At 37.1% G+C, this 25,428-nt stretch overlaps 1 protein-coding gene across 11 annotated transcripts in view; it reads right to left on the minus strand.

Annotated features, from left to right (window-relative positions):
• The window catches only part of ADK (adenosine kinase), a 498,050-nt gene that overhangs the window by 10,697 nt on the left and 461,925 nt on the right, over positions 1 to 25,428 (minus strand). The gene's annotated exons all lie outside the window — the stretch shown is intronic.

The following is a 25,428-nucleotide window of genomic DNA, read 5'->3' on the forward strand; positions in this document are numbered from 1 at the left end:
ACATGGAACATTCTCCAGAATAGATCACACTTTAGGCCACAAAACGAGTCTCAATAAATATAAAAGGATCAAAATCATATCATACATCTTTTCTGAACACAATCGAAGAATGAAATTTAATAATTCACCTTTTACAAGTATTAGCATCTTGTATTATTCTCAAATTGTTTCTCTAATGATACTGCATAAGTACATATCATTGATTATCTCTTTATTTCTTACATAGTCCCCAAACTCTTTTATATATGGTAGACCACATTATGTATATGGAGAGTAAAACATTTGAAAGCAGTTACAGAGTATATATAATTTTCTTTAAAAATCACATTTTAGGCTAAATTTAAATTCTTATACATTTAGAAAGGATGGTGCTTCGTTTACCTGACAATATAAACAAATGCATATGTGTTTGAAGTAGTTTTTCAGCCATATAATTTTTCTAAGCCATATAATTTAAACATCAGAGAAAACTAACAATGTGAAATAGAGTAATATCTCAGGTACAAGACTTGAAGCAATAGCAGTTGCCATGGTCATGGATATTACACTTTCAATGACCACTCCTTAGGACTTTACTTAGAGCCTGTCTAATTCAAGAAAGCAAGGGAAAGTTTTTTCCTGATTGTAAAAATAATAACCAATAAATATAGGACAAAACAGTAGAATTAAGAAGTACATAAAACACACGTAGTCCCATTATAGAGAGTAATCAGTCTATTTAACCAACTGAACCACCTAGGCATCCAATAATCAGTTCTATTTAATACACCATGGAGATCTAAGACTAAGAAAAAAAAATAGTATAAAAAATGAAATAAATTTGCTATTTTTAGTTAAGAGAACTGTATATAGAAAACTCCAAATAATCTATAAATTGTTGGACTTAGGAGACTCTACTCTGGAAAAATTACTGGATATAAGAGAAATATACAAAAGTCTATATATATATAATAATTATTATTTTTAAAGATTTTATTTATTTATTTATGATATATATATATAAATATATATATTATATATATATATATATTTTTTTTTTTGCGGAAAAAAGATGTCCCTTTAATAAAACGTTATCAACATATATCGTACACGAGAGAGAGAGAGAGAGAGAGAGAGAGAGAGATAGAGACACAGGCAGAGGGAGAAGCAGGCTCCATGCAGGGAGCCTGACGTGGGACCCCAGGATCACGCCCTGGGCCGAAGGCAGGCACCAAACCGCTGAGCCACCCAGGGATCCCATATATATATATATATATATCACAAAACAAAATGTCAGCAAAGGTTGATCCTAAAATCTGTAAGAAAAACAAAGAAGCAACAATAGCCAAACATTTCTACTGAAGATAAATAAAGGAAAGACTTGCTTCACCAGATCCAATACTTATTTACTTTTTTAAAGATTTTATTTATTTTTCCATGAGAGACACACAGAGAGAGGCAGAGACATAGGCAGAAGGAGAAACAGGTTCCCCTAGAGGAGCCTGACATGGGACTTGATCCCAGGACCCTGGGATCATGACCTGAGCCAAAGGCAGACGCTTAACCACTCAGACCCCAGGTGCTCCCCAGGTCTAACATTTATTATAAAACTTTAATAATAAATACAATGTGGTATTGGCATAGGTATAGATAAATAGTGCAAAGGAAAAGAAAATATAGGGATCCCTGGGTGGCGCAGCGGTTTGGCGCCTGCCTTTGGCCCAGGGCGCGATCCTGGAGACCCGGGATCGAATCCCACGTCGGGCTCCCGGTGCATGGAGCCTGCTTCTCCCTCTGCCTGTGTCTCTGCCTCTCTCTCTCACTGTGTGCCTATCATAAATAAATTAAAAAAAAAAAAAAAAAAGAAAAAATATTTTTTAAAAAAGATTTTATTTATTTATTCATGAGAGACACAGAGAGAAGCACAGACACAGGCAGAGGGAGAAGCAAGCTCCTCACAGGAAGCCTGATGTGGGACTCGATCCCCAGACCCTGGGATCACCCCCTGAGCTGAAGGCAGACACTCAACCACTGAGCCACCCAGGTGTCCCAGAAAAGATACTTCTGAAATGGGCCTATGCAAATGGGAAATATTAAGCTTCAATAGAATTAGCATTGTGAATCCATGGTGAAAGGATGTTTATTAGAAAATAGTGTTTAGGCAACTAGTTTTTGATTTGGAAAAATAAAATTATCTTATTCCATATTTTAAAAAATCCAGATGTATCAAGGAATTAAATGTGAACGGCAAAACTGTAAGACATTTAGAAGAAAACAATGAATATACTAATGTTGTAGAGGTAAGAAGGATTTCTTAAATAAGACACAAAAAGCACAAACTATAAAGTAAAAGACTAAAAAATTCAACTATGCTGAAATAAAAACATTTGTTTCTCCAAAGATACCTCAAGGAAAAGGGAAAAAACAAATCAATTTTGTTCTCTGGATACTAATATCTAGTTAGTACTAATCACGAATATCATATCTTTTTTTTTTTAAGATTTTATTTATTTATTTATGATAGTCAGAGAGAGAGAGAGAGAGAGAGAGAGAGGCAGAGACACAGGCAGAGGGAGAAGCAGGCTCCATGCACCGGGAGCCCGACGTGGGATTCGATCCCGGGTCTCCAGGATCGCGCCCTGGGCCAAAGGCAGGTGCCAAACCGCTGCGCCACCCAGGGATCCCACGAATATCATATCTTAATATCTTACTATAGATATTGTCATGTAGCCTTTTTCCACTTAAGATATTATCTAAACAATGTGATACTATTTTTCACCTAAGAGATTAGTGAAGATAAAATTAGTTTATATACTGTATTATCAAAGAGAGCAAACATAATTATATACTGGAGTGTAAATTAGCACTTTATTTGAAGGGCACCTCGGCAATATCTATCAAAACTGTAAGTGTACAGGTGCCTGGCTGGCTTAGTTAGAAGAGCATGTGACTTTAGATCCTGGGGTAGTGAGTGCGAGCTCCACAATGGTGTAGAGGTTAGTTAAATAAATAAACTTAAAACAAACAAACAAACAAACAAACAAAAAAAACTAAGTGTACAAAGCCTTCAAGCTCAGCAATTCTTCTAAGAATTGGAAATGGCCTCTAAGCTACATATATGCATATATGTGTACAAAGGCATATGTATAATGCATTCACTGCAGCATTGTTGTAATAAAGAAGACCAATTTAATATTAATACTATACTATATCTAATATATAGAACATATTAAAATATCCTTGCTTGTTACAGTAATATCCTTTATAGATTTTTTTCCTGCTTTGGAATCTAATCCAAGATCCATAGTTCCATTTAATTGCCGTGTTCCTTTAGTCTGTATTAATCTAGAAAAGTACTCCCTCCTATTCAGCATTTCAAAACTGGCATTTTTGAAGAGTCTGGTTAAGTTATTTTGCATAATACCCCTCAATTTGGGTTTGTTTAATATTTCCTCATAATTAGATTCAGGTTTAACAAGTTTGGTAGGAGTGTTACAAAAATGATACTGTGTCCTTCTTAGGGTATTCCATTGGGGGTACCTGATGTTGATTTGTTCCATCCTTGGTAATGTTAAGTTTGATTACTTGGCAAGGGTAATATCTACCCTCTTTCTTCTTACAAAGGTTTTATGATTTATGTTAAAAAGAATCCATCAAGGGGCTGAGTAGGTTAAGGGTCTGTCTTGGCCTTGGGTAATGATCCCAGGGTCCTGGGATGGAGCCCTGCATTGGGCTCCCTGCTCAGTGGGGAGTCTGCTTCTTCCTTTCCCTCTGTTCCTCCCCCTGACTGTGCTTGCTCTCTCTCTCTCTGTGTCAAATGGACAGATAAAATCTTAAAAAAAAAACCCCACATATATACATACATACAGAAACGGGCTGGCCTTCCTTCGGCTTCTCAGCTGCTCCTATGTAGTGCTTACCTCTTCTAGCCCCTTACACCTCAACATTTCTCGGGGTTCTGGCCACTGCCTCTTCTCCCCCACAGAGTCCCCACCCTGCTGGGTGGGGGTGGGGTCCCCTTGCCCCCGGAGCCTCAGTTCACATCTCCGGGCTGATGACTCCTAGAACCCCGTGGCGGCCAGTTCCCTCCCCTGAGCTTTGACCCTCTGTAATCCCACTGCCCACCTCTATCTGACTCTTGCACTTGAATTTCCAACTCAGCTGCACTTTTCATCAGTCCCGCCGCACGGGCTGAGTTCTCCCTACTTCTTCATTTTAGTGAAGAGCTCTGACAGCCACTGTGGCTCACGTCAGTGACAGCTGTCACCTTGGGCTTCCACTTCTCAATTAGTCTCTTGATTCTACCTGCTTTCTCCCTCTCTGTCAAATAAATAAGTGAAATGTTTTTTTAAAAAGTCCATCAGTTTGAAAAAAAAAAAAAAGTCCATCAGTTTGAAGAGGGGAGTGGTTAAATCCATGGAATGGAATAATATAAAGCAGTTAGCCAGGATGAGGTAGATCTTTATGTGTTGCTATGAAACAATCTTCAAGATATAAGTAAATGAAAGATCAAGGGTATAGAACACTAAGCACAGTATATAGTATTCTCATTTGATAAAAACTGGGATACTTACACATACACAAACTTGTATATATGCAGGATATTTCTGGATGGATTTGACAGAAACTAGCAGAAAGCTGCCTCAAGGAGGAGAATTAGAGGATTTGACTAGGAGCAATGTTTACTTTTAATTGTATCTATTACTTTTCTGTAATGTATCTATCTTTTTGTACTGTTGTATTTTCTACTTATTTTATTATTTCTGCAATAAAAAGTATATTAGGAACATTTTCCCATATCTTTAAATATTCCTAGAGACCATGCATTTTAAATGTGGATACGGCATAATTTACTTAATCCTATTATTGGATATTTAGGTTGTTTCTATTTTTTTAAAGATTTTATTTATTTATTCATAAGAGACAGACAGAGAGAGAGAGACAGAGACAGAGAGAGAGAGAGAGAGAGAGAGAGAAAGAGAGAGAGGCACAGACACAGGGAGGAGCAGGTTCCATGCAGGGAGCCCGATGTGGGACTTGATCCTGGGACTCCAGGATAATGCACTGAGTCAAATGCAGATGCTCAACTGTTGAGCCATCCAGGCGTCCCTGTTGTTTCTATGTTTTAAATTATAAATAATATTGTGATGAATATTTGTATAACATTCTTATGGCATTAATCATTGTGCACATTTTAAATTTCCTTAGGATAAATTTCTTTAAGGGTAATTAATAATTTTTCAGGCTTTACATACATATTGCCAAATATCTTTTCAAAAAGATCTTATTAATGTACACTCCCAATAGCATCCTTGCTATTAAAAAAATCTGTTTGGGGGCATCTGGGGGGCTCAGCCAGTTAAGCGTCTGCCTTTGGCTCAAGTCATGCTCTCAGCATTTTGGGATTAAGCCCCACATGGGACTCCCTTCTCAGTGGGAAGCCTTCTTTTCCCTCTCCCTCTGCTTCTCCCTGCTGCTTGTGCTCTTTCTCTCTCAAATAAAATAAATAAAAATCTTAAAAAAAACTCTGATAATTTGAAAAGTTAAAGGCAGAATCTTGTTTTAATTTACAGTTATTTAGAAGGGAGGCTGAAAATTTTTTTGTTCATGTCTACTAGCCATTTGTATTTCTTTTTTATAGAAATACAACTGAGGATAACTTTTACCTCTTTTTCTATTGGAATACTTCTCTTCTTTTATTGATTTTTAGGAGACATTCCCAGTTTGTCTATATATGTTGCAAATACTTTTCCTTACTCTGTCACTTGCCTTTTATTTTTACTGTGATACAGATATATTAATCTTTTCTTTAGTAAATTTCCCACTAAATTTAGGCCGAGAAAGGTCTTCCACACCATGATATCAGATAAATATTAGACTACCTTTTCTTTTAGTTCATTTGTGGTCATTTAACTCTTTATTCCATCTGGAAATTTTTTGAGTAGGATGATTGGTAGAGACCAATCTTTGTTTTTTCCAAAAAGTTGTATTTTTGTTCCACTACCATGTCTTTTTTTTTTTTGAAGATTTTATTTACTTATTAATGACAGAGAGAGAGAGAGAGAGAGAGGGAGAGAGAGAGAGACTGACTGATGTGGGACTCGATCCTGGGACTCCAAGATCATGCCCTGGGCCAAAGGCAGGTGCCAAACTGCTGAGCCACCCACGGATCCCTTCTACTACCATGTCTTAAGTAATCCATCCTGTTCCAGTTGTTTTTAAACAATTGGATTTTATTTGGAAATAATTTTAGATTTATAGAAGAATTGCAAAGATTTTACAGAGTGCAATTATACTATGTTTTTCTTTCCATTTTTCATCTTTGGTCAGATCCATGCAATACACTTGAGAAACTTTTTTTTTTAGAGAGAATCTTAAGCAGGCTCCGTGTTCAGTGTGGAGCCTAATGAGCGAGAGGGGCTCAATCTCATGACCTTGAGATCATGACCTGAGCTGAAATCAAGAGTCAGATGCTTAATGGATTGAGCCACCCAGGTGCCCCCACTTTAGAAACATTTTTATTCAAAATAAAAAAGGCAAAAATTTTATGTGCATCTAAAAAGACAATTATCATTTTCAGATTTAAAGGATGATTTTTTGTTATCTGCTTTTCTTATCTCCTATTCTATAATAAGCAATATTACTTTTATAATTCAAAAAAGCCAACAAATATTATTTTAAACAATAACATGGGGATATTTGACTATTCAGATGAGTTAAGAATAACACTCAAGAATTTCAGCTAAGTGATATTGTTCTAACAGTTTTCCACTTATGCCTTTAGAGTTCATTAATAATTACAGCCACTTGGGAATAGAGCTTTCCACAAAGTAAATCAGTGTAAGTATCAGTGTAAGTACAATGAAATTGGTCACTCTTCTCAGAAGATTCCTCAAGGACATAAAGATCTTAACTACTTTCTGTATTCTTACACTTAGGGAAACACAGGCTGTGTTAGGGGGCACATCTTAGAAAGTTTCTGAGGAGACTTTAGCAGAGTCTTTCTTCCCCAAATGAAGTCTTCATCTATAGAAACTATATGCCAAGTAAATCAGTCTGCATCTTTTGAAATGGAAATTCAAGGACCAATACTTCCCTAGCAGGGGTTGCTGGGAAAATTCCTTACAGAATTAAGCAGAAAGGATCACTGTACTTGGATAGAGTGGCTATTATGTGATATCAATGAAAACAAGCTTTTTGGTAAAAACTGCGAGGTCACTGGCCATAGGACACTCAGCACCATAGCACACCATAGCTGATGAAGCTGAGAAACACTGGGCACACACATATTCCGAAGATACTGATAAAATGAGATAGGTGGGAAAAAAGCTTTTCCACTTTGGTACTTAAAAAAAAAATAACAAACTATTTTTTGGAGCATTTTTAAGTTTACAGAGTTCCCTTATACCCTCTTATTCCTCATCTCTCAGTTTCCCCCTATCGTTGACATCTTGCATTAGTGTGGTATATTTGTTACAACTAATGAGCCAATATTGATTCATTGTTTTTTCTTTCTTTCTTTTTTTTAATAGAGAGAGCGAGTGCTCACAAGCTGATGAGGAGGGGCAGAGGAAGAGGGAGAGAGACTCTTAAGCAAACTCTATAATCTGCATTGAGTCCCACTCGAGGCTCCATCTCATGACCCTGTGATGTGAGCCACGATCAAGAGTCAGATGCTTAATTGACTGAGCCATCCAGGTGGCCCAATATTGGTTCTTTATTAACAACTAAAGTCCATGGTTTACATTAGGGCTCACTTTTTGTGTTGTTCATTCTCTAAGATTTGAAAAATGTATAATGATCTATTTTCCACGTAATAGTATCATACAGAATAGTTTTGATGCCTTAAAAAACTCCTGTGCCAGGGCACCTGGGTGGCTCAGTCAGTTATGAGTCTGCCTTTGGCTCAGGTCATGATCTTGGAGGCCTGGGATCGAGTCCCATGTTGGGATCCCTGCTTAATGGGGAGTCTGCTTCTGCTCATGCTTGTGTTCTCTCACTCATGCTCTCTCTCTCTCAGATAAATAGATAAAAATCTTTAAAACAAAACGAAACAAAACAACCCTATGCCCTACCTATTTCTCCCTCCCTACTCCGACTCCAAGTCCTTGACATACACTGATATTTTTGCTGTGTCCATAGTTTTGCCTTTCCCAGAATGTCATATAGTTGGAATCACACAACATACAGACTTTTCAAATTGACTTTAATTTAGTACTATGTGTTTAAGTTTCCTCTGTCTTTTCATGGCTTGATAGCTCACTTCTTTTTGTGGTTGAACAGTATTCCACTGTACGGGTGTGCCAGTTTGTTTCGCAGTCACCTATTGAAGGACATTTTGGTTGCTTCCAAGTTTTGTCAGTTAAGATTAAGGCTGCATCAACATCCATGTGTATTCATTTTAACATGGACATAAACATTCAGTTTATTTGGGTAAATACCAAGGAGTATGATTGCTGGGTTGTATGGTAAGAGGGTGTTTTTTTTTTTTTAATATTTTATTTATTTATTCATGAGACACACACACACACACACACACACACACACACACACACACACAGAGGCAGAGACACACACAGGCAGAGGGAGAAGCAGGCTCCACGCAAGGAGCCCGATGTGGGACTCGATCCAGGGGCTCCAGGATCACATCCTGGGCTGCAGGCGGCGCCAAACCGCTGTGTCACTGGGGCTGCCTTAAGAGGGTGTTTTTAGGGATCCCTGGGTGGCGCAGCGATTTGGCGCCTGCCTTTGGCCCAGGGCGTGATCCTGGAGACCCAGGATCGAATCCCACATCAGGCTCCCGGTGCATGGAGCCTGCTTCTCCCTCTGCCTATGTCTCTGCCTCTCTCTCTCTCTCTCTCTCTCTCTCTCTGTGTGACCATCATAAATAATAAATTAAAAAAAAATTTAAAAAAAAAGAGGGTGTTTTTAAATCTTTTTTTTTTTTTTAAGATTTTATTTATTCTTAAATAAAATAAAAGCCCTCCCATTGCAGGGAGCCCAACGCGGGACTTGATCCCAGGACCCCGGGATCGCACCCTAAGCCGAAGGCAGACACTAAACTGCTGAGCCACCCAGGCGTCCCAGTAAGGGGATGTTTTGTAAGAAATTGCCAAATTGGGGCAGCCCAGGTGGCTCAGCGGTTTAGCGCTGCCTTCAGCCCAGGGCCTGATCCTGGAGACCCAGGATCAAGTCCCATGTCAGGCTCCCTGCATGGAGCCTGCTTCTCCCTCTGCCTGTGTCTCTGTTTCCTTTTTTTTTTGTGTGTGTGTGTCTCTGTTTCCTTCTCTCTCTCTGTGTCTCTCATAAATAAATACATAAAATCTTAAAAAAGAAAAAAAGGAATTACCAAACTGTTTTCCAAACTGGGTGTACTATTTGCATTCCCATTAGCAAAGAATGAGAGTTCCTGGTGCTGCACATCCTCACTTCATGGGTCATACCTATAAACCCAATAAGTTGGTAAAATGATATGGCTGAAAGAGTGCTTTTTCCATTAAAAACAATTCTTAAGACTTACTTAAAAAGAAAACCTCCTCAAACAAAATGGACTGTTTAAAAGTAAATGCATTATACCAAACTCACTTATCTATTCCACTGTTTGGTTAATTTATTTACTTTATTGTATGTTTTTTGTCTTCAGATAGCTACATGGTTCACCTCAGATTCTGTGGGTACTTTTGAGGGCTTTGGCTCAGATCCTTGAGGACTGGGTCAATGATCTAATGAGTCATTTGAATTCTTGTCTGTTACAATACTATGATTTCCCTACTGTCTCCATCCCTTGCCCGACCTCAGCTCATTCATTTGTTATCAATGTTCTTTATACACGAGTAATATCAAACTACACAGTGTATAGTAGTGACAAGTTAATTACATAGTTATTAAGAGATAATGTGGGAGTAGTAACATAAGTTATCATGTAATTTACCTTTGTTCTTTGAGACATTACCATGTAATTAAAGCAAACCTGATATAATATTTTATAGCAACTAACTGTGCTGAATTCTATATTCCCCCTATCCTTCTCCCCGTAAAATATTTGCTCTCAGTCATTTCTGGGTCAATTTGATTTTTTAATTCTTTGTTTTCCATCTTCCTTAGATATCTATACTTTAGTGATGATTTATGTGCTTTCTTAAACTGGCCTGCTATACCTTTTAGATCAATAGTTACCAGATACATGCTGCCACACAGCACATGAGAAAGTCAACTTAAAGACTGTATTTTTATTACATATAGTTGCTTTAGAAAATAAGATACATACTTAAAACTTTGATTAGTTTAATCCTGAATTTATTAGACTCATGCTACTACCACTCCTATACTTGATGTTTTATTATAAGAAGTGAAAAGGAAGTAAAAATCTAGAATGCTATTAAAAATACTTTGATTTGGGATCCCTGGGTGGCGCAGCGGTTTGGCGCCTGCCTTTGGCCCAGGGCGCGATCCTGGACACCCGGGATCGAATGTCACGTCGGGCTTCTGGTGCATGGAGCCTGCTTCTCCCTCTGCCTGTGTCTCTGCCTCTCTCTCTCTCTCTCTGTGTGACTATCATAGATAGATAAAAAAAACAAACAAACAAAAAACAAAAACAAACAAACAAAAAGCTTTGATTTATTCAGTCAACAGCTATTGAATGCTTACTAGACATCATGATTCAAAGATGGATAAAACACAGTCTTTGTCTTTGAGAATTTTATAGTTTTTGGAGAGAAAGCTATGTAGATACATTAAAAATAATCCTAGCAAAAGTGTGAAGTAGGAACGTACAAGGAAAGAGACTGTTGGCAGAGAGATCAAATTGGAATCTAGTGCAGTATTTTAGAAGTGGTTCTCAAAGTGTGGTCTCTGGATCACCTAAGTTCCACCCTAGACCTACTGAATTAGAAATTGCATAGGAACCAGCAATTGTCTTTTAACAAATCTTCCAGGTAATCTTGATGCATGCTCAAGTTTGGGAACTACTATTCTAGGTGATAGATAATAAGGACAAGAAGGAGAAAAAAACAGGTTTAGTGATCTGATGTGGGTACTGATGAAAAGTTAAGCAGTTAAGGACAATTTTGTGGCTTGAAGCTGAGGAAACTGTGTGGATAAGGAAACATGGGGTATTTCTCAGACTCAGTTCATGTCAAGTGCTCTTCACTAGAGATTCTTATTGCTTTCTCTGGGGCGGAGTTACTTTTAACTCCGCTCCTATAACCTGTCAGGGGAGGAATGCCAGCAAAGATCCCAGGTAGAACAGGACAGAGGCGCTGTTATTTGATGTACTGGATATTCACTGGGCATTTTGGCAAACTAAATTTAAAGATCTACAGAATAATTTCACTATATTCTGTGAAATCTTGAGTGGGGCCTCTGACTTGTATGCCACTGCCTATTATAGCAGGAACTGATATATAGATTTATGACCCTGAGAATGAGTTTTCTTATTTGTATTATAAATCCTTAGGACAATTGATATTAAATGTTGCCTTCTTTCCTAACATATGTTTGTTTACTCTCCATACTTACCTCCATTATTTTTCTTAAAGTAATCTCTATATGTAACATGGGGCTAGAACGCATGACCCTGAGATTAAGAGCCACATGCTCTACCTACTGAGTCCCTCCATATTTATCTCTATTTTAACTAGCAGTAAGAAATAGGTAGCTGTGATCAGCCTCTCTGTTACTGGATTAGTTACATACAGATGTTAGCATGGGTTAATCTTTTTTATTTTTAAAAAGATTTTATTTATTTATTCATGAGAGACACAGAGAATGAGGCAGAGACACAGGCAGAGGGAGAAGCAGGCTCCATGAAGGGAGCCTGACGTGGGACTCGATCCCCGGTCTGCAGGATCCTGCGCTGGGCCAAAGGCGGCGCTAAACCGCTGAACCACCCAGGCTGCCCTTAATCTTTTTTTAAATTAAAAAAAATTTTTTAAGCATGGGTTAATCTTAAATCAAGGCGACTTGATACTAAAGTATGGCCTACTCTGCTATTTCCCATTCCACACCTTCTGACAAAATCTTTTTAAATCAGTTTCTTAGCTATATTGACTAGAATGGTTTTTATTTAATGGTACAGTGCAAGTTTGCTTGCAGGTGGCCATGTGACTGATTCATTTATACAACTAATATTTACTGAGTATTTACTCTATGCCAGGCACTCTGTTGGGTCCTGGGGATACACTGGTGAATAAGACACATGGAGTCCCTGTTCTCTTGAAGCTTATATTTTATTGAGGGAGATTAAAAAAAAACTCAAGTAATCAGTTAGTAATTAAGATAACTAAGATAATAAATAAGTAAATAAGATAATTCCAGAGAGTGTTAAGTGCTAATAAGGAAAATAACTGTGTGTAGCAGTAGAGAATAGTAAAGGGACCCTCATTAGACAGGATAATTAGAGAAGAGGTGACTTCTAAGTTGAAACTGAGGATGAGAAAGAGATAGCCATGTAAAGAGTAGGGATAGACAATTCTAGGCTAAAGGACCTCTACACGCAAAGTGTCTAAGACCTAAAAGAGAAGGATCAGTACCACCAGAGCACATATGCAAAGCTGAGAGCAGCATGAAATACAGATTCATGGATAGCAGATCATATAGACCCTTTCAGGCCACTACAGGAGTTTAGATTTCTAGTCTAAGTGCAACTAGAAGCCACTGAAGCAAGGAAGTGAAGTAATTCAGTTTCTTCCTAAAAGAGTTTTTTTGGCTACTGTGTAGAAAATGCAATGGAGAGCAAGAAAGAGTGAAAGTATGAAGATCAGTTAGGAGCCATTATAGTAAGTAGAAAACAGGCCTGATCTCAGGTGATAGGAGAAAAGTGGATGGATTTGGGGTAAGATGATTTGAGATATATTCTAAAACTTGACACCAAAGAACTCACTGAAGGAATGGACAAATGGAAAGGAATGGATCACCTATGCACTGTTGGTAGGAATGCAAACTAGTGTGGCCACTCTGGAAAACAGTATGGAGATTCCTCAAAATGTTACAAAGAAAACTACCTCTACTACTACTGGGTATTTACCCCAAAGATACAAAAACACAAATTCAAATGGATACATGTCCTCCTATGTTTATAGCAGCATTAATTACAATAGCCAAATATGGAAGCAGCCCAAGTGTCCACTGATAGATGCATGAAGAAAATATGATGTGTATATATATATATATATATATATATATATATATATATATATATATATATATATATATATATTTCATTGTGTATATATATTACTCAGCCATAAAAGAGAATGGAATATTGCCATTTGCAAAAATGTGGATACATTATACTACAGAGTATAATGCTAAGTGAAATAAGTCAGTCAGAGAAAGACAAATATCATATGATTTCATTTGCATGTGGAATTTAAGAAACAAAACAAATGAGCAAAGGGGGGAAGACAAACCAAGAAACAGACTCATATTTACAGAGAACAAACTGATGGTTACTAGAGGGGAGATTGGTGGGGGGATGGGTGAAATAGGTGATGGGGATTAAGGAGTGCACTTGTGATGGGTGATGTATGGAATTGGGTGGTGTATGGAATTGTTGAATTACTACATTGTGCACATGAAACTAATATAAAACTGTGTGTTAACTATACTGGAATCAAAATAAAAACTTAAAAAAATTGAATCCTAGGTTTCTAGCTTGAGATTCGGGGTATTTGATGTCTCATGTATTGTGTGATAGGTAGATTCTACTGTAGACAGACTTTCAGGACCATAAATATGAGAAAAAGGGTGTAGATTGGCATACAAACATATATGTTTATAAAGCCCATCCATCCATTACCCTTTTAAGAAAAAAAATCACCTCCCCTCTAGCATTGCTGAGGAGGTCGGTTGATGTATTTTGTGCATGTAAATCAACCCCTACTACTAATTGAACCAAGTGGAGGGCATCTGACCCAAGAGCAAACAACTTCTGATTCTGCCAGTGTCCTACTTATGAATGGCACAAAAATTGAGCTAACCTAGTGTTTTCTTTCAGGAGTCAGAACAGAAAGCAAAGAAAGACCAGAAAGCTGATTGTGAGGTAGGAGGAAGCACAAATGCAACAGCAGCTGAGTAACATTACTGTGTAAGCACTGGAGTGAAGATCCACGAATATCTGCTGTTCAGGTCTCTAGAATTGATTTGAATCTAGAATTACCATCTAGCTCCACTCTCAGTGAAAACCTGTCCAGTTCTGGCTCTTGTTTGAAATTCCTTTTATAACAGATAACACTTAATGAGGCCTTATGATGTGTCAAGCACTGTTCTTTACAAGCACTATTTAACTTTCATGATACCCTAAATGAGGCCAGGTACTCATTATTCTCATTTTTATGGATGAGAAAACTAAGGCTTAGGAAATGTGAAGTAACTTGTCCATAGCCTACAACTAGTTAATAGCAGTACCAGGACTCAAACCTGTATCTTGTGACCCACTGTCTTAATCATTATCTTATACTGTCTTCCTTAAAAAAAAAAAAAAAAACATTCCTTATCCTGAGCTAAATGAAATGGGTTTCTGATCTTTTTGTTCAAAGGAGTTAGATGAAACAGTGCCTTAATTCCAAAGTATGGCTGCCTAACTATCTCTTGCCCTCCCTTCCATGCCAAACAAGCTCCCTCACATACTTGTCATTCTTAAAGAAGATTGAATAGAACAAAATATATGGCTGTATTGTGGGGATTTTGAAGTGTACATGTAAAAAATAGGATGATATGTTACAATCATAAGTCTATATCCTTTCTTTTTCCTCTGCTTTTGAATACTTTAATATAGAATAAAGATCTAAATACAACTGTGAAGGAGCGCCTGGCTGGCTCAGTTGGTAATGCAACTCTTGAGTTCAAGCTTCATGTTGGGCTTACTTAAATTATAAACACATAAATACAATTGTGAAAATCCAATTTCCTCCTCTGTCTTCTGAAAGAGCTCTTATGGTACTCTCTTATGTAACAAAACTTTATAATCTACTGTTTTGTGGCTTAAAGACTTAATTAACTCAGGGTAGAATCTGGCTTATAACTACATAGCATTTCAGAGGCAAAGAATTGCACCCCCCCAACATCTTTCACTGTCCTTTTTGACAGAGTCTGTTGCTTCTAGGCTTTAGAAGAGGTCATCCTTCAGATTATCATCATTTTTATTGATGCAGTAGTACCAAAAGGCATGAGAAGTTTACTACACTGCAATGAATAAAGGATTACAGATATGAGAGGAAGACTAATTTTAAACCTAATGGCCAAACTTATTTTAAATAAGTTTTCAGTTTTGTGTTCATCATCCTAGCTGAGTGATTTTTTTCAACCATGACATTTTTCTAGCCATTTGCAAGAGGGTTGGCAGAGTGTTTATATGAATACCTTTCATCATATTCAATAGCTAATTCGGTTTCTATAGAAGGTAAGCAATCCCTCAGTCTGACCTTTCCCTTTACACAGATGTGCATCAACTTTTATCTTTAAGATGATGACTAATTCGTAGCAAGCTAGAATATTTTAGATTCTTCTTTAATGAAGAATGGTATTTAGAAACAAGGGTGGCATTGACAGTTTTATGTGTCTATGTCATGTTGTGCTACAGAAACATTTAGGTTTAATAAAGATGTTAACAGGATATTTTTCTACAACAACATGTGTTTTAAATATTTTACTACTTCTTTAAAGTTGATTTTTCAGAAAAATCATCTATTTCTCCTGCTGGTATGAGATAGATCACATCCCTTTACATTGTGTTCTGCTGTTAGCCTAATTACTAGAGTGAGAAAAAGTCTGGAAAACCTTTACCAATTAAATTCATATATTTAACAAGTCACAACTTTGAAATCTTGCTCTACCTGAAAGCACCATTAAAAGTGCTTGACTATTATTACTAGAGGAAATTTTTAATAAAAGCTAATTAAGCCACAAAACTCCCAAGCGGTTAACTGATTTTAGGGGCTAAATTTCTGGTACTTCTAATTATCCTCTGATGGCTTTACTTAGTGTTTCACAACCATGACAGATGACAATGAAAAGCTGCAGTGAAATTCATCCACCCTGACACTGTGCTAAGCACCGGTTTCTCCCTCTCCAAGTTAAATCAATACTCTGTTTGAGTAAACACATTTACAGCTTTATTAGGATGTCTTGCTTGTTCTGTAACAGCTACTTGAAGCTGTGGTAACAAATCGACTCAACTCAGTTAAACCTAGAGAGCTGGGTAAGAGGCCCATCGATAAGGTTGTTATAAAAATAAACTGCAGGAGATCAGAAAGCTGGAGCAAACAGTCTGGTAAATGTCAATATTTTCCTTTACAGAGGATGACAAAAACAGTGAGATCATGTGGAAAGTCTCCCAACCCCTTAAAAATGTTTCTTGTTTCAATTGGATAAAAGCATTTCTACTTTTTTGTGCACAACTCTTCTGAATGAAATTTTTGCTTCCTAATTCCCATATGCATCTGGAACAGGAAGCTGATGTAAATATTTGGTATTCTCCTTGCTGTTTCAGATTCTTTATTTTCCTTCATATTTAGAGGCTTATTTTGGTCCTCAGTGACTTTGTAAAATGACCTTATTCAAGTTATCTGAAGTACCTGGGTGGCTCAGTCTTACCTTCTTTTTATTAATTAAACAAAACTTTTATCATCTACATTTGGGAGGTCATTGCAATGTAGTATTCCCTCTTGCTATGATATCTGTGAGACCTGATGTTGTACTTTCCAAATTAGGCCTTCCATATTTATGTATTTAGCAAGACCAAACAGTGTTAGCTTTAGACAGGCCACACAACCTCCTGACTAGTGATAGTACATAAAAATGTCTGCTACCTATTAGGAGCGAGATTCCACAGTGGCTGTAGTCCTACCAAACAAGAACTCTTATACCCTCTTTTAGATGTTCACAGGTTGCTCAAAGGACTAACATCTGGCAGGAAATTCCCACTTCAATTTGGCTAGCTTAGACTACCCAGATGTGACAAAGTAATGGTTTCCCCCAGCAGAAAAGTGCTTTACATGTAAACTCTTTTTCTTTCATTTTCTATGTAGTCTACTTAGTAAAATTTTGTTTTGTTATGCTTTGACTTCATGTTGATTACCAACTAGTCATGAACTCAAGTAACAAGTTATGACCCATATGCTAGAAAACACAGATTTTCTGGAAAAAGAAAGTCAACAAACATTAAATTTTGAAATAACTTAAAAAGTTACTTTGCCGCCAGGGTAAGGTCTGACTTAGTAGATATCTGCATAATGAAAACCAAAGCCTAAGTGGTGTCAGATGGTGCAGTGACTGACATGGACAGGAAGTCAATTCAGAGCAAAGGCTCCTTTGCAATAGCTCAGCACTACACATCCTCCCACAGAAAGTGAGCAACTGAGCAGCATAGTATAATATATAAGAAAGTGGCCGGTGCTAGACTATAAGGATAACTTATTTCCTCTTTATGGAAATCTGTCAAATTCTATTAACATGGCACGCGATACTGCATTTGAATTAAAAACAAAACAAAACAAAACATCGAAACCCAAACACTTTTAAATGCTCCCAATTCAGGAAAGACCCTGAAGAGGACCACTAAACAGTATGTTTTACTCCTATAGATAAGTTGTCCGTCTGCCCCAACCCCTTTCAAAATAATGCTTTAAAAATCATGAAACAGCAATGTTCGAGATCAGGTTAGAATCTGAATTTTCAACTTAATGTGTGATCTCTTCATGTGGTTCTCAAAATAAAAGTTTAGGATTTGCTTCTGTTTTTAAGTTGAAGTTAAACATCTTGGATACCCACATGCCAAGAAAAAGTACATCAAAGGCTTCTATCCACTTGGGATATTGACTCTTGACCTATATATTTCCAAGCGACCTATATAACAGACTGCTCGATGGACAGTTTGATTTGGGTTATTAACAAGTGTAATTACTGGACCATGAATTAATGAGTCAGGAGATCTGGCTCCCAGTATTGCATCCCTTTTTTTGGGACTCACTTTCCTCATCCATCAAATGGGTACTTCTGAACAGAAAATGGTTTTCATACCCAACATTGAGTTATTCCAGGGAATTACTTTATGAGCCACCAAATAAAATGTAGATAAGGCCACATAAGGGTTTGTTTAATCTCATTTCATTCTGATTCAGATAAGACCTCCTTTGAACATAGTCTCATGACTGAAAAAAGTTTAAAAACCTGAAAACCAAAATATGTGATTTTAAAAATATTCCCTTTCAGCACTAACATATTAAATGATATAGTTAAAAACAAAAAGACTCATCAGGACAAGGTCATAGCTCCTCGAATAAGGAGATGATAGCAAGCTTATTTATGTGAGCTTATTTACACTCTAATTCATTAAGCAAGATAACTCATATTGTTATTATTTAACTCAACTGAAAAACTGTTATTTGATCAACTGACAATTCCTCACAGCAGGGTGGTTCTAAAATTTTAAGAGCGTTTGATGAAAGAAACTGGTTTTTAATTTGCCATCTATTTCATGGACTAGAAATAAAACAAACATGTCTCATCTCTATAAAATGTCAATGTTAACTGGATAATTAAAAGAAAAATAGCTTGTACTCATACCACAGATTTGGGAATTCATATTCTGAAGTAAGTAGAGTTGTGAATTTAGTAACAGTGTAGCTAATTTTTGTTTACTCAGACCTACTGATTGTAAACAGCTTTATAACATCAGAGGTTATGTTTCACACAAATTTTCTTTTTTTTAAAAAGATTTATTTATTTATTTATTTATTTATTTATTTATGAGAGAAAGAGAGCACGAGTGAGCAGGAGCAGGAGGGAGAAGGAGAAGCAGATTCCCTGCTGAGCAGGGATCCTGACATGGGACTCCATCCCAGGACCCTGGGACCTGACTGAGGCAGATGATTAACTGACTGAGCCATCCAGGTACCCCTACAAATTTCCATATAAAGAGTCTGGCAAATTGTTCCTAATAACTTATTTACCTTGACTAAGACTTCTGCTGGGTCCCTGGATTAGCCAGTACTACTAATCTGATTTTATTTTGATTTTATTAATTACAAAGCCAATAAAAGGTATATTGTACCAAATTCAAACATAATTGAGACAAGATTTAAAGCTGAATACTTTAGCTTCATGAAAACTTACTATATTGCTTCTATCTTTTTTTTCATTTTGGTACTGACTGATAAAATGTTGGGTCATAGATAGGTATCAGTCTATAGACTAGTGTTTAGAAAACCATTTTTATTATTTCTCCTCCCCAGAGAGGAAGATAATATGATATATTAATAGACCAGAGTATAACAAAAATAATTTTAGGGGTAAGAACTCTGGGGTCAAACTTTGAGTTTTAATCCAGGTTTTCACTATGATATGGAGCATATTTAGTGTCTTGTACCTCTGAGACTAGAGGAACTGTCCAGCTGAGCCTAGACCCAGTTGCCAATCAACAGATTTGTGGTGCTAAGTAAATGGTTGTTGTTTTAGGTCACTAAGTTTTGAGGGTAGTTGATTATGTATACAACTAATACATGGTATGTTAATTAGACATGTAGCATAGGTAAAATTGACCAAATCCATGTAATAGCAGCTGGGGCCACTAATGAATTCAAGTTAGTTCCATTTGATTCCCAAATATTCTAGCCCAGGAAACTGATACACATATATTTTGCCATGTCACAATTCTGTCTAAAAAAATTAACTTTATTTATGACATTTCCTCTGGTCCTCTGCCACGAAATGCAGTCTTATAAATATCAACATTGTTTTCTTGGAATAAACATTTTTTAGTAATCTTCAAATATAGGAAACTTAGGTTCATATTTGAACTTCAGGGTCTGAGAGTCTATATGGCTCAGACAATCTCTGTCTTACCCAAATCTCCTGAAGACAAAGCCTTTTGAATTCTATTATCTATTTATAATTGCTTCTAAGTGGAGGCCATCCAGTATATTAGATCTTTGAGGAAACAGTCATGTTTGGAGAAGTTCCAGACTTCATAACTTAAAAATCATCCAGTATTCCATGTGAACTCTCTTTTTTTGGTCATGACTTGAGAAGCGTATTTACCTCTTTTTTTTATTTTTATTTTTTTTATTTTTTTTTGTATTTACCTCTTTTAACCAACAAAAGCTTAAATAATCTTAGCCAATGTTCTTGAAATTTGTTCCTGGTCCCCATCAGTTTTTCTCAATGTCTGGATGTTAACACTAGAATAGCATGTATGAAGTATTCTCTGAGTGTGTATGGTGTGAATCTCCCTTCCACCCCCATGAACTTGAGCTGCTGTGGTGAATTCATATTCCTAATGATGAAGTCAATTTCATACCTCATTTGATGATTTTAAGGAAAATTGCTACTTAAGAAATAAAATACCAAAGATGTCCTACTATAGTTAAGAGATAGGGAAAGGTTTATTGTTTCCTTGGGGGTAGGGGTGTGATGGGGCTGGGGTGAGTAGCAGTATGCAGCTCTCATCTTGGTCACCATCAAATAAATCCTCTGCATACAATGGTCTTATGAAAGTTTTCATTTTTGAGTGAATTAGTGTTAGAAATAACATATTTAAGTTATTTTCTAGTTTTCTGAGTTGGAAGCTAAGAAAAGAGGTGGTGGAGGAAAAAAAAATCCCACAAGAATTCTGTACCACTTCTTTGCAGAGCACAGTTTAGCTGCTAGCAATTAAGAATGGGGGAGTAAGCCACACATGTTTGGGAAAAAAAAGGTGAGACCAGAAAATACAAAGATAATTTAGACAATCTCCATGACTCTCATAAGTATAGACATATGGTACAAGAGAAGGAAGTAGCATCCTTGTTTTAGAAACTTAAATCTTTTTTCCTTGACCAAAATTCTTTTTTTTCTTTTAAAGATTTTATCTATTTGTTTGAGGCAGAGAGTACAAGTAGGGAGGAACGTCAGAGGGAGAGGGAGAAAGATTCCCTGCTGAGCAGGAAGCCCAATGTGGGGAGGGGGGGGTTCAATCCCAGGACCCTGAGATCATGACTTGAGCTGAAGGCAGATGCTTAACTGACTGAGTCACCCAGGTGCCCCCCAAATTCTTTTCTGAACATGAATTAGAAAGTATAATTAATGTTTCTTTTTATTAGATGGGGAAATAGGATAATTATGTTGTGATTGCTAAGTGGCTTTAGTAGTTCATGTATATGCTGTAGATATTATCTTTTAGGGTAATACATATTCCCTGCTAAACCTGCCATGAGAAACTTAAAAAGTATTACAGGTAGCAGAGTTACTTTACTGTCATTCAAAAGAAACTGTTCTAAGCTATATATGGCTCTTAACCACATTTAACAAAGCTTTTTTAATCCTAAGAATGTTGGTCCTTGGGTGAGGTCTTCAGTCTTTTATCTGAGAGCTATATATATGTGCTTGGGTATAATCTGTCAAAGGTGTACTTACTTTTAGTCTAAAGATGATTTGTAGATCTAGTCCATATTCCTACAGCTGCCATAAAACATACAACTAAATCATATTAGATTAACACAGGCTTGTATTGACAGCCCACTGGGAACATATTGATTAGGTCCCTTTCATGTTATTTGTTATGATTTTTCTTCTCAGTTTCATTTACTGGGAAGACACAGGGGAAGAGATTTCACCAGGAACAATGACAGTGCCTGTCACAAAATGTTCTCAATGTTTCCATTTGTTACTATGGCAGTGACAAAGAGGGTTCCAAATGAAAAGGCAGACCTGCTGTGACAAAGCACAGCAGGACAACAAGAAGAAATTTTCTCCTGACCTGGGAAATTAGGAAATCACACTTAGAGATTATAGAATTGTCTCCATTTCCAAGGGTACAATCGTAGCACTTGGGCTTTTGAGGGAAAATGTGAAAAGGGTAGTTCCATCAGGCCTGGCTACGGACAAATAAAGGGCAAATGTTACAGAGTGCTTAAGATCTCCAAATAGAACAAGGAGGCATGCTTGTAGAGGCTAGAGGGAATTGTCACTGTTACTGAACCCCTGAGATGGAACTATGAGTTTAATTTATGTACATTTGGGGTATTCATTTTAACATTATACATGAAAATCTATGATGTACTGTAGTTATATATCTCTTATGTGGCTAATAAGAACATATGACACTCTGGTACTGAGATATGTGATTAGAACAGGGTAGATGAAGTGAGGCTTTATCCAAGAACTTGAAATTGGGACTGGAATACAGTTATGCAAAGTCACAAAAGACAGAAATACTCTTAAAGTCAGCAAAACTTAAAAGTAATAGGAGGAATATATTATCTATCTAAAGATAGAATGTGTCAATCAGAGAGGAGATATGTTAATCAGGTAATAAAATAGTGAAGACAAAGAAACTACATAGTAAATGTAAAAGTTGCCATCGCCTCTCCATTCATGTTCAAGGTAGAGAAGTATGTTTCCACAGCTGGAGTATTTCCAATCCTACTAGAAAGGCTTTCCCTAGTGCAGAGATGGAAGTAGGGGTTTTTAACCAATGGATTTTTTAGTATTTCCAACGGAAAAGACCATCTCTATTGTAAGAGGAATGCATTAGCCTGGTGCTATTAAATGGTTGATTCATATAGCTCCTTGTATTTAGATTCCATGCTGACCCAGCAAGTTTATGATCTGTCTTTCTGTATCTCTGTAGTGCAATCAATTCTACTGCTTAGCAAAAAGCTCCTGGTTCAAACTCACCGGGGACTATAGTCCTTCGATTATTTCCCCTTTCATTTTCTTTCTTTTCTGCAGCAATCTTACCCTAGAGTCCTCAGAATCCTATCAGATAACAAAAGCTCCTGTTCAATACATGAAATCATCTATTCAGATAACAGAAAGATTCTCTTTGGCAAAACCTAGCTTTTGTTAGTAAGGCTGGTCTGTCGCTCTCAGTCCCAATGATGAGATTTCCCTAAAAGTTTAGAGAAGCAATATAGTGCAGTGAGTAAGAGCCCTGACTCTGGAACCAGACTTCCTGGATCAAATCTTGGCTCTGTTACTCTCTAGCTTTGAGACGGTACAAGTTATCCAACTCCTTTGTCTCAGTTTTCTCATCAGTAAAATGGGGTTATAAATAAGCCCAAGTGGCTCAGGTAGTTAAGAGTCCAACTCTCAATTTTGGCTGAGATTGTGATATCAGAGTCGTGAGATTAAGTCCTACATGGGGCTGGGGCTCAGGAGAGTCTGCTTCTCTCCCTCTCCTTTTGCCCCTCCCCCTGCTCGCACACACGTGCTTGCTGTCTCTCTCAAATAAATAAATAAACCTTAAAAACAAAACAAAACATCCCTACTTCAGTGAGTGCTTATGAGCATTAAATAAGTTAACATATGTGAAATGCTTAAGATGCTTACTGGCTAGTAGGTACTGTATAAATGTTATCTATTACTATACTGTAGAGCATGACTTACATGAATGTGCTAAACATGCCAAAATAAGTATTTCAGTGCTAAAATGACACTAGAGTGTTCATGTCATTACATGACTCAGTCTTTCAGGATCTAATTATCCTGGAAACTGATCAGAGTAGGGTTAAAGTGAGAAAAATGGCTACCAGTAAAGTCCTGCCTAGTGTCAGCCTGCCTTCCACTTTATAGTGATTTCAACAGTACGTAGTGAAACCCAGTGTTCCGATCCAGGGTATGATGAAAGTGAATAAAGTGAGGAAGCTGCCAACATATTACACAAGGGGTTGACAAATTAGAGCCTGAGGGCCAAATCCAGCCTGTGGCCTGTTTTTGTATAACTGAGAGCTACAAAAGGTTTTTACATTTTTAGAGTGTTATAAAAAACCAAAACCAAAAGCAAACAAGCAAGCATACAAACAAACAAAACAAGAATAATATGCAATACAGCTTGTATATGACTCGCAAACCTAAAATATTCACTATCTGGCCCTTTGAAAAAAAAATGTTATGGATCCTGTTCCACTGTTCCACACTCTTCCCTTACTACTTACTTCACTATACCCCAACAGTAAATATGTAGGTAGGTAGAGTGAGATAAAAAAGAGGCTGAAAATTCTCTAACAGACAGCCCAAGTGTTTTCATGAAGTAGTTCATTTATTATTCTTACCATAGTACAAATGGGTAGCTAGCTGTTCCTACTTTAGTACCCTAGGAATGACTTCTCTCTCCTTCAGGAAGTCCATATATTCTTACCTAGTCTGGGAACATTATAGGTAGTTAGGCATTCATAAAGGAGCCTGCTTTTGCAGGGCTAGGTGGCCCAGGACCCAAGGTACTGACTAATTAGGTCACCATCTTATTTATGATGGCCTCATGATATGCCCTATGAAATACTAAAAAAAAAAAAAAAAAAAAAAGAATACTTACTATTTTAAATATTTAAAGTACTTAAATAACGCACACACAATGGGTAGGTTTAAAAGCTATGTACTAAGATTTCTGGTTTAACTAATTTTTAAAAAAATATTTTATTTATTTATTCATGAGAGACACAGAGAGAGAGGCAGAGACACAGACAGAGAGAGAAGCAGGCTCCATGCAGGCAGCCCGATGTGGGTGGGACGTGACCCCAGGACCCCAGGATCATGCCTTGGGCCAAAGGCAGGTGCTCAAACACTGAGCCACCCAGGTGTCCCTGGTTTAACTAATTTTACACAAGAAATCCATAGTGTTTCTTTAATGTATTACAGAATTTAGCCCGATTCTGGATATTTTTAGCCTACGTGGATTTATAGCTCTGAAGAAATATGGCATAGGAAAAAATAGCTAGTAAACACTCTAATCAATGATGAAGCCCCTAAGCAAAGACAAAAGATACAAACATGACAGTAAAGTAGAATGTTATCTGCAGTATGTACTCTTTCTAAAGAATAGGGCATGGGGCATGCTATAAGTATACTGGTTAACAGCTCATTGAAGAGGTGGCATGTTGGTGAAAAAGATCATTAAAACAAAAGAACATCTATATTTGAAACAATACAATGTTAAAACCATCACATAATATAAGCTTCCCATGGGATGCCTGGGTGGCTTAGCGGTTAAGCATCTGCCTTTGGCACAGGGCGTGATCCCGGAGTCCTGGGATTGAGTCCCACATGGGTCTTCCTGCATGAAGCCTGCTTCTCCTTCTGCCTATGTCTCTGCCTCTCTCTGTGTGTCTCTCATGAATAAAGAAATAAAATCTTAAGAAAAAAATTTGAGGGCAGTCTGGGTGGCTCAGCGGTTTAGCATTGCCTTCAGCCCAAGGCCTGATCCTGGAGTCCCAGGATTGAGTCCACTTCGGGCTCCCTGCATGGAGCCTGCTTCTCCCTCTGCCTGTGTCTCTGCCTCTCTCTCTCTCTGTGTTTCTCATGAATAAATAAATAAAATCTTTAAAAAATTTTTTTTTGAAAAAAAAAAAAAAGTTTCCCATGATTCAAATTATCTTTTAAGGAAAGGAGGACAATGATCAATTCTATTTGCCTTTTTTCCTTGTTCAGCTTGATATTATAAGAAATAAAGAGAGATTGAGAGGGACTCTTCTGGAT

This window comes from Vulpes lagopus, chromosome 3 (assembly GCF_018345385.1).
Source record: "Vulpes lagopus strain Blue_001 chromosome 3, ASM1834538v1, whole genome shotgun sequence".
NCBI lineage: Eukaryota > Metazoa > Chordata > Mammalia > Carnivora > Canidae > Vulpes > Vulpes lagopus.